Source organism: Triticum dicoccoides, chromosome 4A, assembly GCF_002162155.2.
Source record: "Triticum dicoccoides isolate Atlit2015 ecotype Zavitan chromosome 4A, WEW_v2.0, whole genome shotgun sequence".
Taxonomy (NCBI): Eukaryota; Viridiplantae; Streptophyta; class Magnoliopsida; order Poales; family Poaceae; genus Triticum; species Triticum dicoccoides.
Window position 1 is genome coordinate 721,341,024 of NC_041386.1, and position 17,648 is coordinate 721,358,671.

The window sequence follows — 17,648 nt, forward strand, 5'->3', positions numbered from 1 at the left end:
CAACGACGAGGCGCAGAGGGGCAGCGTGGCAGCGGCGTCGGGGCGGGGAAGACAAACTGAATGAAATTTTCACGAGTGCTAGTTATATAGACAAAACACTGGTCCCGATTCGTGAGACAAACCGGGACAAATGCAACCTTTAGTCCCGGTTGGTGCAACCAACCGAGACCAAAGGTCTCTTTTTAGCAGCCCAGAGGCCTTTGGTCCCGGTTGTGGCACCAACCGGGACTAAAGGGGGGGGCATTGGTTCCGGTTGGTGCCACCAACAGGGACCAATGCACCCCTTTAGTCCCGGTTGGTGGCACCAACCGGGACTAAAGGCGTTGTGCTGGCGCTGTGCGGTGGGAAATTTAGTCCCACCTCGTTAGCTGAAAGAGCTCAGCACCTGTTTATAAGCTGTGTTGCAGCTCAGGTGCTGAGCTCCTCTCTAATATGCAGGCATTACTTGCCTACCCTTGTCACTGCCGTGTTGGGCCTATTGGGCCTCCGGGCCTGCATCCTGGCCCATGTACATATGGGTTTCTAGTCGTATGCAGGCCATGTGGCCCATTCGACGACATTTTTTATTTTTTCCAGTATTTTTTTTGTTTTTTGAATTATTTATTTTATTTTGATTTTTGCTTTATTTTTTTATTCCTTTTGCTTTTAGCTCAGAATAATTATAAACTTTCTGTTACTCCATTAGTTTCCAAATTTGAATAGTTTAAATTTTAATTCTTTGAAATTTGTGTGAATCACTAGTTTGTGAATAACTTCACTATAAAAATATATTTTGAGTGATTCTTTTCCCTGCTATTTAATATTACTGCGTTTTATCATTGTATTCAAAAATAGATTTTGTTATTTTAGTTTCTATCAAAAAAATCTTTATGAAAATTCTTTTTCCTACTAAAGTTTCTAACAAAAAATTATTTATGATAATTCTTTCTGCTTTTCATGTTTTGAACAAAAAATACTTTGATAATTTTAGTTGCACAAATTTTATATAATCTTAGTTTAAAAAATACTAGAGGTTTATAAAAGCTTTTTAGTTGATTCCTTTTGCTATTAGAGTTTTATAAAAGCATTTACTGATTTTTTTAGCTATAAGACCTTGAAATTGAAAAGCATTTCAAATGAACTCTGAAAATGTTGAAAGTTGGCATGGTATCATCATTTCACCCACATAGCATGCGCTAAAAAGTTGAGTGGGTTAAGGGAAAAACTGGATACACTTCGTGTACAAAATGGACAATCTCTTTCGAAGTATCAGGGTTTCATACGGAAACTCATCTGTTACACATGGATTTCATTTTTAAAAACTTATTTGAACTCCTGACTTTTTGTGTGTTCAAAATGCACCATCCAAAGCCACATCATCAATTTTCAACCCTTTCTAACTTCATTTGTTATTTTTCATGCATTTACTGATTATTTTGAGCTATAAGACCCTGAAATTGAAAAGCATTTCAAATGAACTCTGAAAAGGTTGGAAGTTGGCATGGTATCATCATTTCATCCACATAGCATGTGCAAGAAAGTTGAGAGGGTTATGGAAAAACTGGATGCACTTCATGTACAAAATGGACAATCTCTTTCGAAGTATCAGGATTTCATATGGAAACTTGTCTGTTACAATAGGCATTTCAAATGAACTATGAAAAGGTTGAAAGTTGGCATGGTATCATCATAATAGTTGTGGACAAAGTCTTCACTTTTTCTTCGCTTGTGTCCTTTCCTTATTGCGCCGTAACCATGGATAATCTTCATCATTTATCAGGATGCTTGGGTCAGTCTTGACTTTGAAGGGAGGAATTTCATTAAACTTTTCATAATCTTCGGACATGTCTGTCTTGCCCTCCACTCCCACGATGTCCCTTTTTCCTGAAAGAACTATGTGGCACTTTGGCTCATTGTATGATGTATTCGCTTCCTTATTTTTTCTTTTTCTCGGTTTGGTAGACATGTCCTTCACATAGATAACCTGTGCCACATTATTGGTTAGGACGAACGGTTCGTCAGTGTACCCAAGATTGTTCAGATCCACTGTTGTCATTTCGTACTGTGGGTCTACCTGTACCCCGCCTCCTGACAGATTGACCCATTCGCATTTAAACAAAGGGACCTTAAAATCTACTCCGTAGTCAAGTTCCCATATGTCCACTATGTAACCATAATATGTGTCCTTTCCCCTCTCGGTTGCTGCATCAAAGCGAACACCGCTGTTTTGGTTGGTGCTCTTTTGATCTTGGGCGATCATGTAAAATGTATTCCCATTTATCTCGTATCCTTTACAAGTCATTACAGTTGAAGATGGTCCCCTGGACAACGAGTACAGCTCATCACAAACAGTGTTTTCACCTATGAGACGTGTTTCCAACCAACTGCTGAAAGTCCTGATGTGTTCACGTGTAATCCAGTCGTCGCACTGCTCCGGGTGTTTGGAGCGCAGACTGTTCTTGTGTTCATCGACATAAGGGGTCACCAAGGTAGAGTTCTGTAGAACTGTGTAGTGTGCTTGAGACCAAGAATATCCGTCCCTGCATATTATTGACTCGCCACCAAGCGTGCCCTTTCCAGCCAGTCTCCCCTCATACCGTGATTTAGGGAGACCTATCTTCTTATGTCCAGGAATGAAGTCAACACAAAACCCAATGACATCCTCTGTTTGATGGCCCATGGAGATGCTTCCTTCTGGCCTAGCGCAGTTACGAACATATTTCTTTAGGAATCCCATGAACCTCGCAAAGGGGTACATATTTGTTGGAAATATGCCCTAGAGGCAATAATAAAAGCATTATTATTGTATTTCTTTGTTCATGATAATTGTCTTTATTCATGCTATAATTGTACTATCTGGAAATCGTAATACATGTGTGAATAACAGACACCAACATGTCCCTAGTAAGCCTCTAGTTGACTAGCTCGTTGATCAATAGATAGTCATGGTTTCCTGGCTATGGACATTGGATGTCATTGATAACGGGATCACATCATTAGGATAATGCTGTGATGGACAAGACCCAATCCTAAGCATAACGTGAGATCATGTAGTTCGTTTGCTAGAGCTTTTCTAATGTCAAGTATCTTTTCCTTTGACCATGAGATCGTGTAACTCCCGGATACTGTAGGAGTGCTTTGGGTGTATCAAACGTCACAACATAACTGGGTGACTATAAAGGTGCATTATAGGTATCTCCGAAAGTGTCTGTTGGGTTGACACGGATCGAGACTGGGATTTGTCACTCTGTATGACGGAGAGATATCACTGGGCCCACTCGGTAATGCATCATCATAATGAGCTCAAAGTGACCAAGTGTCTGGTCACGGGATCATGCATTATGGTACGAGTAAAGTGACTTGCGGTAACGAGATTGAACGAGGTATTGGGATACCGACGATCGGATCTCGGGCAAGTAACATATCGATTGACAAAGGGAATTGCATACGGGGTTGATTAAATCCTCGACATCATGGTTCATCCAATGAGATCATCGTGGAGCATGTGGGAGCCAACATGGGTATCCATATCCCGCTGTTGGTTATTGACCGGAGAGCGATCTCGGTCATGTCTACATGTCTCCCGAACCCGTAGGGTCTACACACTTAAGGTTCAGTGACGCTAGGGTTGTAGGGATATGTATATGCAGTAACCCGAATGTTGTTTGAAGTCCCGGATGAGATCCCGGACGTCACGAGGAGTTCCGGAATGGTCCGGAGGTAAAGATTTATATATGGGAAGTCCTGTTTCGGGCATCGGGACAAGTTTCGGGGTTATCGGTATTGTACCGGGACCACCGGAAGGGTCCCGGGGGTCCACCGGGTGGGTCCACCTGTCTCGGGGGGCCACATGGGCTGTAGGGGGTGCGCCTTGGCCTACATGGGCCAAGGGCACCAGCCCCACATAGGCCCATGCGCCTAGGGTTTGAGGGGGGAAGAGTCCTAGGAGGGGAAGGCACCTCCTAGGTGCCTTGGGGGGAAGGGAAAACCCCCTTGGCCGCCGCCCACCTAGGAGATTGGATCTCCTAGGGCCGGCCACCCCCCCTTGGCCCTCCTATATATAGTGGGGGAAAGGAGGGACTTCATACCTTGGCCTTTGGTTGCCTCCTTCTCCCTCTCCAACACCTCCTCCTCCTCCATAGTGTTTGGCGTAGCCCAGCCGGAGTACTGCAGCTCCATCAACACCACGCCGTCGTGCTGCTGCTGGTGCCATCTCCCTCAACCTCTCCTCCCCCCTTGCTGGATCAAGAAGGAGGAGACGTGGCTGTTCCGTACGTGTGTTGAACGCGGAGGTGCCGTCCGTTCGGTGCTAGGATCTCCGGTGATTTGGATCACGTCGTGTTCGACTACATCATCCCCGTTCTTTGAACGCTTCCGCTCGCGATCTGCAAGGTATGTAGATGCATCTAATCACTCGTTGCTAGATGAACTCATAGATGGATCTTGGTGAAACCGTAGGAAATTTTTTGTTTTCTGCAACGTTCCCCAATAGTGGTATCAGAGCTAGGTCTATGCGTAGTTCTTCTTGCACGAGTAGAACACAATTTGTTGTGGGCGTAGATTTTTCAACTTTCTTGCCGCTACTAGTCTTATCTTGCTTCAGCGGTATTGTGGGATGAAGCGGCTTGGACCAACCTTACACGTACGCTTACGTGAGACCGGTTCCACCGACTAACATGCACTAGTTGCATAAGGTGGTTGGCGGGTGTCTGTCTCTCCTACTTTAGTTGAAGCGGATTCGATGAAAAGGGTCCTTATGAAGGGTAAATAGAAGTTGACAAATCATGTTGTGGCTTTCACGTAGGTAAGAAAACGTTCTTGCTAGAACCCTACTTCAGCCACGTAAAACTTGCAACAACAATTAGAGAACGTCTAACTTGTTTTTGCAGCAAGTGCTTTGTGATATGATATGGCCAAAGTTGTGATGAATGATGAATGATCTATATGTCATGTATGAGATGTTCATGCTATTGTAATAGGAATCACGACTTGCATGTCGATGAGTATGACAACCGGCAGGAGCCATAGGAGTTGTCTTTATTTTTTGTATGACCTGCGTGTCATTGAAGAACGCCATGTAAACTACTTTACTTTATTACTAAACGCGTTAGTCATAGAAGTAGAAGTAGTCGTTGGCATGACAACTTCATGAAGACACGATGATGGAGATCATGATGATGGAGATCATGGTGTCATGCCGGTGACAAGATGATCATGGAGCCCCGAAGATGAAGATCAAAGGAGCTATATGATATTCGCCATATCATGTCACTACTTTATATAATTGCATGTGATTTTTATTATGTTTTATGCATCTTGTTTACTTAGGACGACAGTAGTAAATAAGATGATCCCTTACAACAATTTCAAGAAGTGTTCTCCCCTAACTGTGCACCGTTGCTAAAGTTCGTCGTTTCAAAGCACTACGTGATGATCGGGTGTGGTAGATCCTTACGTTCACATACAACGGGTGTAAGACAGTTTTACACAGCGAAAACACTTAGGGTTAACTTGACGAGCCTAGCATGTACAGACATGGCCTCGGAACACGGAGACTGAAAGGTCGAACACGAGTCGTATGGAAGATACGATCAACATGAGAATGTTCACCGACGATGACTAGTCCGTCTCACGTGATGATCGGACACGGCCTAGTCGACTCGGATCGTGTAACACTTAGATGACCAAAGGGATGTCAAATCTGAGTGGGAGTTCATTATAATTTGATTAGATGAATTTAATTATCATGAACTTAGTCTAAATATTTTACAATATGTCTTGTAGATCAAATGGCCAACGTAGTCCTCAACTTCAATGCGTTCCTAGAGAAAACCAAGCTGAAAGACGATGGCAGCAACTATACGGACTGGGTCCGGAACCTAAGGATCATCCTCATAGCTGCCAAGAAAGATTATGTCCTACAAGCACCGCTGGGTGACGCACCTGTCCTCCCTGCAGAACAAGACGTTATGAACGCTTGGCAGGCACGTTCCGATGACTACTCCCTCGTTCAGTGCGGCATGCTTTACAGCTTAGAGCCGGGGCTCCAAAAGCGTTTTGAGAGACATGGAGCATATGAGATGTTCGAAGAGCTGAAAATGGTTTTCCAAGCTCATGCCCGGGTCGAGAGATATGAAGTCTCCGACAAATTCTTCAGCTGTAAGATGGAGGAAAATAGTTCTATCAGTGAGCACATACTCACTATGTCTGGGTTACATAACCGCTTGACTCAGCTGGGAGTTAATCTCCCGGATGATGCGGTCATTGACAGAATCCTCCAGTCGCTTCCACCAAGCTACAAGAGCTTTGTGATGAACTTCAATATGCAGGGGATGGAAAAGACCATTCCTGAAGTATTTGCTATGCTGAAATCAGCAGAGAAGTCAAGAAGGAACATCAAGTGTTGATGGTCAATAAAACCACTAAGTTCAAGAAGGGCAAGGGTAAAAAGAACTTCAAGAAGGACGGCAAGGTAGTTGCCGCGCCCAGCAAGCAAGCTACCGGGAAGAAGCCAAAGAATGGACCCAAGCCCGAGACTGAGTGCTTTTATTGCAAGGAAAGTGGTCACTGGAAGCGGAACTGCCCCAAATACTTAGCGGACAAGAAGGCCGGCAAAACCAAAGGTATATTTGATATACATGTAATTGATGTGTACCTTACCAGTAATCGTAGTGACTCCTGGGTATTTGATACCGGTGCCGTTGCTCATATTTGTAACACACAGCGGGAGCTGCGGAATAAACGGAGACTGGCGAAGGACGAGGTGACGATGCGCGTCGGGAATGGTTCCAAGGTCGATGTGATTGCCGTCGGCACGCTACCTCTACATTTACCTACGGGATTAGTTTTGAACCTCAATAATTGTTATTTTGTGCCAAGTTTGAGCATGAACATTGTACCAGGATCTCGTTTAATTCGAGATGGCTACTCATTTAAATCCAAGAATAATGGTTGTTCTATTTATATGAGAGATATGTTTTATGGTCATGCTCCGATGGTGAATGGTTTATTCTTTATGAATCTCGAGCGTAATGCTACACATATTCATAGTGTAAGTACCAAAAGATGTAAGATTGATAGTGATAGTCCCACATACTTGTGGCACTGCCGCCTTGGTCACATAGGTGTCAAACGCATGAAGAAGCTCCATGCTGATGGACTTTTAGAGTCTCTTGATTACGAATCATTTGACACGTGCGAACCATGCCTCATGGGTAAAATGACCAAGACTCCATTCTCAGGAACAATGGAGCGAGCAACCAACTTATTGGAAATCATACATACTGATGTGTGCGGTCCAATGAGTGTTGAGGCTCGCGGTGGCTATCGTTATGTTCTCACCCTCACTGATGACTTGAGTAGATATGGGTATGTCTACTTAATGAAACACAAGTCTGAGACCTTTGAAAAGTTCAAGGAATTTTAGAGTGAAGTTGAGAATCAACGTGACAGGAAAATCAAGTTCCTACGATCAGATCGAGGAGGAGAATACTTGAGTCACGAGTTTGGCACACACTTAAGAAAATGTGGAATAGTTTCACAACTCACGCCGCCTGGAACACCTCAGCGTAATGGTGTGTCCGAACGTCGTAATCGCACTCTATTAGATATGGTACGATCTATGATGTCTCTTGCCGATTTACCACTATCTTTTTGGGGCTATGCTTTAGAGACTGCCGCATTCACTTTAAATAGGGCTCCGTCGAAATCCGTTGAGACGACACCGTTTGAATTATGGTTTGGTAAGAAACCTAAGTTGTCGTTTCTAAAAGTTTGGGGATGCGATGCTTATGTCAGGAAACTTCAACCTGAAAAGCTCGAACCCAAATCGGAAAAATGCGTCTTCATAGGATACCCTAAAGAAACTGTTGGGTATATCTTCTACCTCAGATCCGAAGGCAAGATCTTTGTTGCCAAGAATGGGTCCTTTCTGGAGAAAGAGTTTCTCTCGAAAGAAGTAAGTGGGAGGAAAGTAGAGCTTGATGAAGTATTACCTCCTGAACCGGAAAATGGCGCAACTCAAGAAAATGTTCCTGAGGTGCCTGCACCGGCTAGAGAGGAAGTTAATGATAATGATCAAGATACTTCTGATCAAGCTCCTACTGAAATTCGAAGGTCCACAAGGACACGTTCCACACCAGAGTGGTACGGCAACCCTGTCTTGGAAATCATGTTGTTAGACAACAGTGAACCTTCGAACTATGAAGAAGCGATGGCGGGCCCGGATTCCGACAAATGGCTAGAAGCCATGAAATCCGAGATAGGATCCATGTATGAAAACGAAGTATGGACTTTGACTGACTTGCCCATAGAACGGCGAGCCATAGAAAATAAATGGATCTTTAAGAAGAAGACAGACGCGGATGGTAATGTGACCATCTATAAAGCTCGGCTTGTCGCTAAGGGTTATCGACAAGTTCAAGGGGTTGACTACGATGAGACTTTCTCACCGGTAGCGAAGCTGAAGTCCGTCCGAATCATGTTAGCAATTGCCGCATTTTATGATTATGAAATTTGGCAAATGGACGTCAAAACGGCATTCCTTAATGGTTTCCTTAAGGAAGAATTGTATATGATGCAGCCGGAAGGTTTTGTCGATCCTAAAAATGCTGACAAGGTGTGCAGGCTCCAACGCTCGATTTATGGGCTGGTGCAAGCATCTCGGAGTTGGAACATTCGTTTTGATGAGATGATCAAAGCGTTTGGGTTTACACAGACTTATGGAGAAGCCTGTGTTTACAAGAAAGTGAGTGGGAGCTCTATAGCATTTCTCATACTATATGTAGATGACATACTTTTGATGGGAAATGATATAGAACTTTTGGACAGCATTAAGGCCTACTTGAATAAGAGTTTTTCAATGAAGGACCTTGGAGAAGCTGCTTATATATTAGGCATCAAGATCTATAGGGATAGATCGAGACGCCTCATAGGTCTTTCACAAAGCACATATCTTGATAAGATTTTGAAGAAGTTCAAAATGGATCAGTACAAGAAAGGGTTCTTGCCTGTTTTGCAAGGTGTGAAATTGAGCTCAGCTCAATGTCCGACCATGGCAGAAGATATAGAAGAGATGAGTGTCATCCCCTATGCCTCAGCCATAGGTTCTATTATCTATGCCATGCTGTGTACCAGACCTGATGTAAACCTTGCCGTAAGTTTGGTAGGAAGGTACCAAAGTAATCCCGGCAAGGAACATTGGACAACAGTCAAGAATATCCTGAAGTACCTGAAAAGGACTAAGGAAATGTTTCTCGTTTATGGAGGTGACGAAGAGCTCGTCGTAAAGGGTTACGTCGACGCTAGCTTCGACACAGATCTGGATGACTCTAAGTCACAAACCGGATACGTGTATATTTTGAATGGTGGGGCAGTAAGTTGGTGCAGTTGCAAGCAGAGCGTCGTGGCGGGATCTACATGTGAAGCGGAGTACATGGCAGCCTCGGAGGCAGCACATGAAGCAATTTGGATGAAGGAGTTCATCACCGACCTAGGAGTCATACCCAATGCGTCGGGGCCGATCAAGCTCTTCTGTGACAACACTGCAGCTATTGCACTTGCCAAGGAGCCCAGGTTTCACAAGAAGACAAGGCACATCAAGAGTCGCTTCAACTCCATTCGTGAAAATGTTCAAGATGGAGACATAGAGATTTGTAAAGTACATACGGACCTGAATGTAGTGGATCCGTTGACTAAACATCGCCCTAGAGCAAAACATGATCAACACCAGAATTCCATGGGTGTTCGATTCATCACAATGTAACTAGATTATTGACTCTAGTGCAAGTGGGAGACTGTTGGAAATATGCCCTAGAGGCAATAATAAGAGCATTATTATTATATTTCTTTGTTCATGATAATTGTCTTTATTCATGCTATAATTGTATTATCCGGAAATCGTAATACATGTGTGAATAACAGACACCAACATGTCCCTAGTAAGCCTCTAGTTGACTAGCTCGTTGATCAATAGATAGTCATGGTTTCCTGGCTATGGACATTGGATGTCATTGATAACGGGATCACATCATTAGGATAATGATGTGATGGACAAGACCCAATCCTAAGCATAACGTGAGATCGTGTAGTTCGTTTGCTAGAGCTTCTCTAATGTCAAGTATCTTTTCCTTTGACCATGAGATCGTGTAACTCCCGGATACCGTAGGAGTGCTTTGGGTGTATCAAACGTCACAACGTAACTGGGTGACTATAAAGGTGCATTACAGGTATCTCCGAAAGTGTCTGTTGGGTTGACACGGATCGAGACTGGGATTTGTCACTCCGTATGACGGAGAGATATCACTGGGCCCACTCGGTAATGCATCATCATAATGAGCTCAAAGTGACCAAGTGTCTGGTCACGGGATCATGCATTACGGTACGAGTAAAGTGACTTGCTGGTAACGAGATTGAACGAGGTATTGGGATACCGACGATCGGATCTCGGGCAAGTAACATATCGATTGACAAAGGGAATTGCATACGGGGTTGATTAAATCCTCGACATCGTGGTTCATCCGATGAGATCATCGTGGAGCATGTGGGAGCCAACATGGGTATCCAGATCCCGTTGTTGGTTATTGACCGGAGAGCGATCTCGGTCATGTCTACATGTCTCCCGAACCCGTAGGGTCTACACACTTAAGGTTCAGTGACGCTAGGGTTGTAGGGATATGTATATGCAGTAACCCGAATGTTGTTCGAAGTCCCGGATGAGATCCCGGACGTCACGAGGAGTTCCGAAATGGTCCGGAGGTAAAGATTTATATATGGGAAGTCCTGTTTCGGGCATCGGGACAAGTTTCGGGGTTATCGGTATTGTACCGGGACCACCGGAAGGGTCCCGGGGGTCCACCGGGTGGGTCCACCTGTCTCGGGGGGCCACATGGGCTGTAGGGGGTGCGCCTTGGCCTACATGGGCCAAGGGCACCAGCCCCACATAGGCCCATGCGCCTAGGGTTTGAGGGGGGAAGAGTCCTAGGAGGGGAAGGCACCTCCTAGGTGCCTTGGGGGGGAGGGAAAACCCCCTTGGCCGCCGCCCCCCTAGGAGATTGGATCTCCTAGGGCCGGCCACCCCCCCTTGGCCCTCCTATATATAGTGGGGGAAAGGAGGGACTTCATACCTTGGCCTTTGGTTGCCTCCTTCTCCCTCTCCAACACCTCCTCCTCCTCCATAGTGCTTGGCGTAGCCCTGACGGAGTACTGCAGCTCCATCAACACCACGTCGTCGTGCTGCTGCTGGTGCCATCTCCCTCAACCTCTCCTCCCCCCTTGCTGGATCAAGAAGGAGGAGACGTGGCTATTCCGTACGTGTGTTGAACGCGGAGGTGCCCTCCGTTCGGTGCTAGGATCTCCGGTGATTTGGATCACGTCGTGTTCGACTACATCATCCCCGTTCTTTGAACGCTTCCGCTCGCAATCTACAAGGTATGTAGATGCATCTAATCACTCGTTGCTAGATGAACTCATAGATGGATCTTGGTGAAACCGTAGGAAAATTTTTGTTTTCTGCAACGTTCCCCAACAATATTGTGCAGAAATATGGGGCCCAGAATGACAATCTCGTCAACTAGATGAACTAGGACGTGCGTCATGATATTGAAGAAGGATGGTGGGAACACCAACTCGAAACTGACAAGACATTGCACCACATCACTCCTTAGCCTTGGTATGATTTCTGGATCGATCACCTTCTAAGAGGTTGCATTGAGGAATGCACATAGATTCACAATGGCTAATCGGACGTTTTCCGGTAGAAGCCCCCTCAATGCAACCGGAAGCAGTTGCGTCATAATCACGTGGCAGTCATGAGACTTTAGTTTCTGAAACTTTTTCTCTGTCATATTTATTTTTCCCTTTATATTCGACGAGAAGCCAGTCAGGTCCTTCATACTAAGCAGGCATTCAAAGAAGATTTCCTTCTCTTCTTTGGTAAGAGCATAGCTGGCAGGACCTTCATACTGCTTTGGAGGCATGCCGTCTTTTTCGTGCAAACGTTGCAGGCCCTCCCGTGCCTCACCTGTATCTTTTGTCTTCCCATACACGCCCAAGAAGCCTAGCAGGTTCACGCAAAGGTTCTTTGCCACGTGCATCATGTCGATCGAAGAGCGGACCTCTAGGTCTTTCCAGCGGGGTAGGTCCCAAAATATAGATTTCTTCTTCCACATGGGTGCGTGTCCCTCAGTGTCACTCGGAACAGATAGTCCACCGAGACCCTTTCCAAAGATTACGTGTAAATCATTGACCATAGCAAGTACGTGATCACTGGTACACATGGCAGGCTTCTTCCGGTGATCTGCCTCGCCTTTGAAATGCTTGTCTTTCTTTCGACATTGATGGTTGGTCGGAAGAAATCGACGATGGCCCAGGTACACATTTTTCCTGCAGCTTCCCAGGTATATACTTTCGGTGTCAGCTAAACAATGCGTGCATGTATGGTATCCCTTGTTTGCCTGTCCTGAAACGTTAATGAGAGTGGGCCAATCGTTGATGGTTACAAACAGCAATGCGTGCAGGTTAAATTCCTCCTGTCTGTGCTCATAAATCCCACGCACGTACACCGTTTCCATTCCACAACTGTAAAAGTTCTTCAACTAACGGCCTTAGGTACACATGAATGTTGTTGCCGGGTTGCTTAGGGCCTTGGATGAGAACTGGCATCATAATGAACTTCCACTTCATGCACATCCAAGGAGGAAGGTTATACATACATAGAGTCACGGGCCAGGTGCTGTGATTGCTGCTCTGCTCCCCGAAAGTATTAATGCCATCCGCGATTAAACCAAACCATATGTTCCTTGGGTCACATGCGAACTCAGCCTAGTACTCTCTCTCGATTTTTCTCCACTGCGACCCGTCAGCGGGTGCTCTCAACTTCCCGTCTTTCTTACGGTCCCCACTATGCCATCGCATCAACTTGGCATGCTCTTTGTTTCTGAATAGTTGTTTCAACCGTGGTATTATAGGAGCATACCACATCACCTTCGCAGGAACTCTCTTCCTGTGGGGCTCGCCGTCAACATCACCAGGGTCATCTCGTCTGATCTTATACCGCAATGCACCGCATACCAGGCATGCGTTCAAATCCTCGTACGCACCACAGTAGAGGATGCAGTCATTAGGGCATGCATGTATCTTCTGCACCTCCAATCCTAGAGGGCATACGACCTTCTTTGTTGCGTACGTACTGTCAGGCAATTCATTATCCTTTGGAAGCTTCTTCTTCAATATTTTCAGTAGCTTCTCAAATCCTTTGTCATACACAGCATTCTCTGCCTTCCACTGCAGCAATTCCAGTACGGTACCCAGCTTTGTGTTGCCATCTTCGCAATTGGGATACAACCCTTTTTTGTGATCCTCTAACATGCGATCGAACTTCAGTTTCTCCTTTTGACTTTCATTGCATCCTTGCATCGACAATGACCCGACGGAGATCATCATCATCGGGCACATCGTCTGGTTCCTCTTGATTTTCAGCAGCTTCCCCCGTTGCAGCATCATCGCGCACATCGTCTGGTTCCTCTTGATCTTCAACAGCTCCCCCCGTTGCAGCATCACCGTATTCAGGGGGCACATAGTTGTCATCGTCCTCTTCTTCTTCGCCGTCTTCCATCATAACCCCTATTTCTCCGTGCCTCGTCCAAACATTATTGTGTGGTATGAAACCCTTGTAAAGCAGGTGGGTGTGAAGGATTTTCCGGTCAGAGTAAGACTTCGTATTCCCACATTTAGTGCATGGACAACACATAAAACCATTCTGCTTGTTTGCCTCGGTCACTTCGAGAAAATTATGCACGCCCTTAATGTACTCGGAGGTGTGTCTGTCACCATACATCCATTGTCGGTTCATCTGCGTGCATTATATATAATTATGTGTGTCAAAAGTAAGAAAATCAGACAAATATCTATCTAAAGCAAGAAAAAATTAGACAAGTATCAGAAAGAAGATAAGAACAAGAGGCTCACCACAGTGGTGCCGGCGACGAGATCGGCGCGGGTGATCAACGGCGGTGAAAATGGGGACGGGGCATGACGGACCGCTAAATCTAGACAAATCTCAGGAAAAATGGAGCTCCGAGGTCGAGCTTCGAGAGGAGAAAGCTTAACTAGTGTGGCTCGGGCATTTCATCGAACACCTCATGTGCATAGGAGGTGAACTAGAGCACCCAAATGCCTTCCCCTCGTCGGCTTGAAAAAACAGAGCACTGTGGAGTGCTCTGCCGCGGCGATGGGTATATATATGCAATTTATTTGTCCCGGTTCGTGGCACGAACCGGGACTAAAGCCCCCCTTCTACACCGGTTCAAGGCATGAACCGGTACCAATGGATGTGGGCCAGGAGCAAGGTCCATTGGTCCCGGTTCGTGCCTAGAACCGGGACAAATGGGTCGAGACGAACAGGGACCAATGCCCACGAGGCCCCGGCCGGCCCTTGGGCTCATGAACCGGGTCTAATCCCCCCCATGGGTCCCGGTTCGTGAAGAACCAGGACTAATGGGCTGGCCAGGCCCGAACGATAGCCCTGTTTTCTACTAGTGTCGACCCCCACTTCACAGGGCAGTTTCCTCCAACGACCTCCTAAGAACCATTCCAAAGGAAAGCTCACCAGATCTTGTCAATGGCCTTGAACACTCATGAGGGTGGATCAAGCGACAGTAGATGAAAAATTGCAATGGAGGTAAGCACCAACAGGAGGAGCACAAGGCACCCACTTATTGTTAACATCAGCGGTGGTGCCAGCACCAAAAAGTTGTGGGTTCAAATGCACCAATCTCTTTAAAATCTTCTAATTTTTGGCACAAAGATGAGTAAAACTAGGCTTGCAATCAAAAAACCTATGGGGTCAGTTGACCCCACGGGTTACAAATGGAATCGCCACTGGTTAACATGGCACCATTCAAGAGGGAAGACGTGCAGAGATAATGTCTAACAACTTTTGGAAATCTTCTTTTCTTGCTTTCTTGCAATTCAGTGGCAACCCAAGGTAGATGATAGGCATATGAGCCAATCTATAGTTTAGAAGGTTGCTGCAAATTGTAGCAAAATAATCATCACATTGTATGGAATAAATTGAGCTTTTGAGGAGGTTACCACTTAGACCAGAGGCTCACGATCTGAACCAAACGTTGTGTCCCAGATCTCTCTCTCTCTCCCACGCCCTCACGTTCTCTCTCTCTCTGCCAACCGAACGGCATGGCCCCACCCACCAATGAGACTAAGTCAGAAACCACCCACACGCCCATGCGCCCCCGCCCGTGCCCGAGATGCCCCCGCCAACTTTTTGGTGCTGGCACCACCGCTGATGTTAACAATAAGTGGGTGCCTTGTGCTCCTCCTGTTGGTGCTTACCTCCATTGCAATTTTTCATCTACTGTCGCTTGATCCACCCTCATGAGTGTTCAAGGCCATTGACAAGATCTGGTGAGCTTTCCTTTGGAATGGTTCTTAGGAGGTCGTTGGAGGAAACTGCCCTGTGAAGTGGGGGTCGACACTAGTAGTCATGCGTACATGTAGGGTATGCATGAGCCTTACGTACGGTCAAAAAACCTATGGGGTCAGTTGACCCCACGGGTTACAAATGGAATCGCCACTGGTTAACATGGCACCATTCAAGAGGGAAGACGTGCAGAGATAATGTCTAACAACTTTTGGAAATCTTCTTTTCTTGCTTTCTTGCAATTCAGTGGCAACCCAAGGTAGATGATAGGCATATGAGCCAATCTATAGTTTAGAAGGTTGCTGCAAATTGTAGCAAAATAATCATCACATTGTATGGAATAAATTGAGCTTTTGAGGAGGTTACCACTTAGACCAGAGGCTCACGATCTGAACCAAACGTTGTGTCCCAGATCTCTCTCTCTCTCCCACGCCCTCACGTTCTCTCTCTCTCTGCCAACCGAACGGCATGGCCCCACCCACCAATGAGACTAAGTCAGAAACCACCCACACGCCCATGCGCCCCCGCCCGTGCCCGAGATGCCCCCGCCCGTGCTAACCGCAACCACGCCGGCGCATCGCTGTCGCGCGCCTCTCGCGCACCCCCTCGCCCAGGAGGTCTGCCGCCGGAGCTCGCACCTCCTCCCCCGACGCTCCTCGTCTAGGCGGACACCAGCGCCGGCGCGCCGGCCAGCGGCCACCTTCGACCTCCGCCGCCAGAGAAGGGCGCCTCCCCTTGCGCGTGCGGCCTCGTCGCTACCCCGAGTGCTTGTTTCTCTCTCTTCTCCGGACCCCTCGCCGGACTCCGCCGCGGCCGCTCCTCCCCGTTCCCACCATGGCCTAGAGTTTTGAATTTCGTCCGGAATTTCAGGTTTTCGTCCGAAATTCGCCCATGCCGTCCAGGCCCGGTAAAAATACAAGTACAAGCCGGCCAAAACTTTCGGGCCATTTTGAATTTCCGGCCCAGCCCATAGTCCACGTATGCTCGCAGATGGTATAAACTGCATTACCGAAGCCTCTCAACCCTTCGTTTCGTATCTTGTGTTTAGTTTGACGATTGTTACTTGGGAAATCAGTTGATTCTGCTTCAATTTTTCACCTCTTGAATGTGATTCTGCTTGGTTCAAGCCCTTTTCAGAAAATCTCGGTCATTTTTCGTTTACATTTCGTTCATCTTTCGTTCTAAATTTCAAATTTTGTTATGTGCTTTTCGTCCGATTTTTTCCGAAATTTTCCGAAAAAACCGGATTTGCCCATTTCGCCTTTGACCGGTAAAAATCATAAAACGAAATCCAAAATCTTTCCCTCGCCCGACCCCGCTGCAACCGAGCCTCCCCAACCTCCTCCTCGCCGGACTACGCCGCGGCTGACACTCACCGAGACCCGCCGCTGCCATCCCTCGCCGGACCCCGACGTGGCTGCGCCGGAACCCGCGCCTCCCCAACATCCTCCTCTCTGCCCCGAGCACTAGAGCTCCCCCAGCAGTGGCAGTGATTGCCGGAGTTGGCTACTCCGGCGACCAACGAAGCAGCAGCTGTCGTCCTCTCTGCTTCCCTTCTTCCCGAGCTCACCGGAGCAGCAGCCGCCGCCCTCTGAACACTTCGACTGATTTTATTTTTTTAATAAAAAAACAACCTTTGCCGTCTGTAGTTCAGTATTGATGATGGCAAAGAAAACTTTCTAACTAACGGCAAAGACCGTATGATTTGCCGTCTTTTATTTATAAGGTAGACCGTGAAGCAGATTTGGCTGACGGCAAAATCTTTGCCATCTTCCCGATAAAAAGCAGACGACAAAGTATTCTTTGCCGACTTATCTTTGCCGTCTACTTCCTGACGGCAAAATCTTTGCCGTCTGTGATCCACAGACGACAAATTACATATTTCCTGTAGTGTCCATTAAATATATGCAACAAAACAGTGATCGTTCGAACATCTGAAGGAGAGGCACAAAGAAAGTGGATTACACCGTCCGGATAAATGGAGTCCGTGCCAACCTGTCAGGGGAAAAGGGGTGACCAGGAATCTTTTCCAGCAGTTCAAAGATATAATGCTGAGGATCTGTTAAAGGGGAAGATGCCTGCTCTGGAGGTTAGGATGCCAACTGTGGTGGATGCGCCTCTAGCGGCACCTCCGTTACCGCCTCCAGCAGCGGTAAGCTGGTCCTCTTAAGTGGATGGTTTTTTCGTGCCTTACAACGGCTGGCACAATTTTGAAAGCTTGATGGTATTGTCA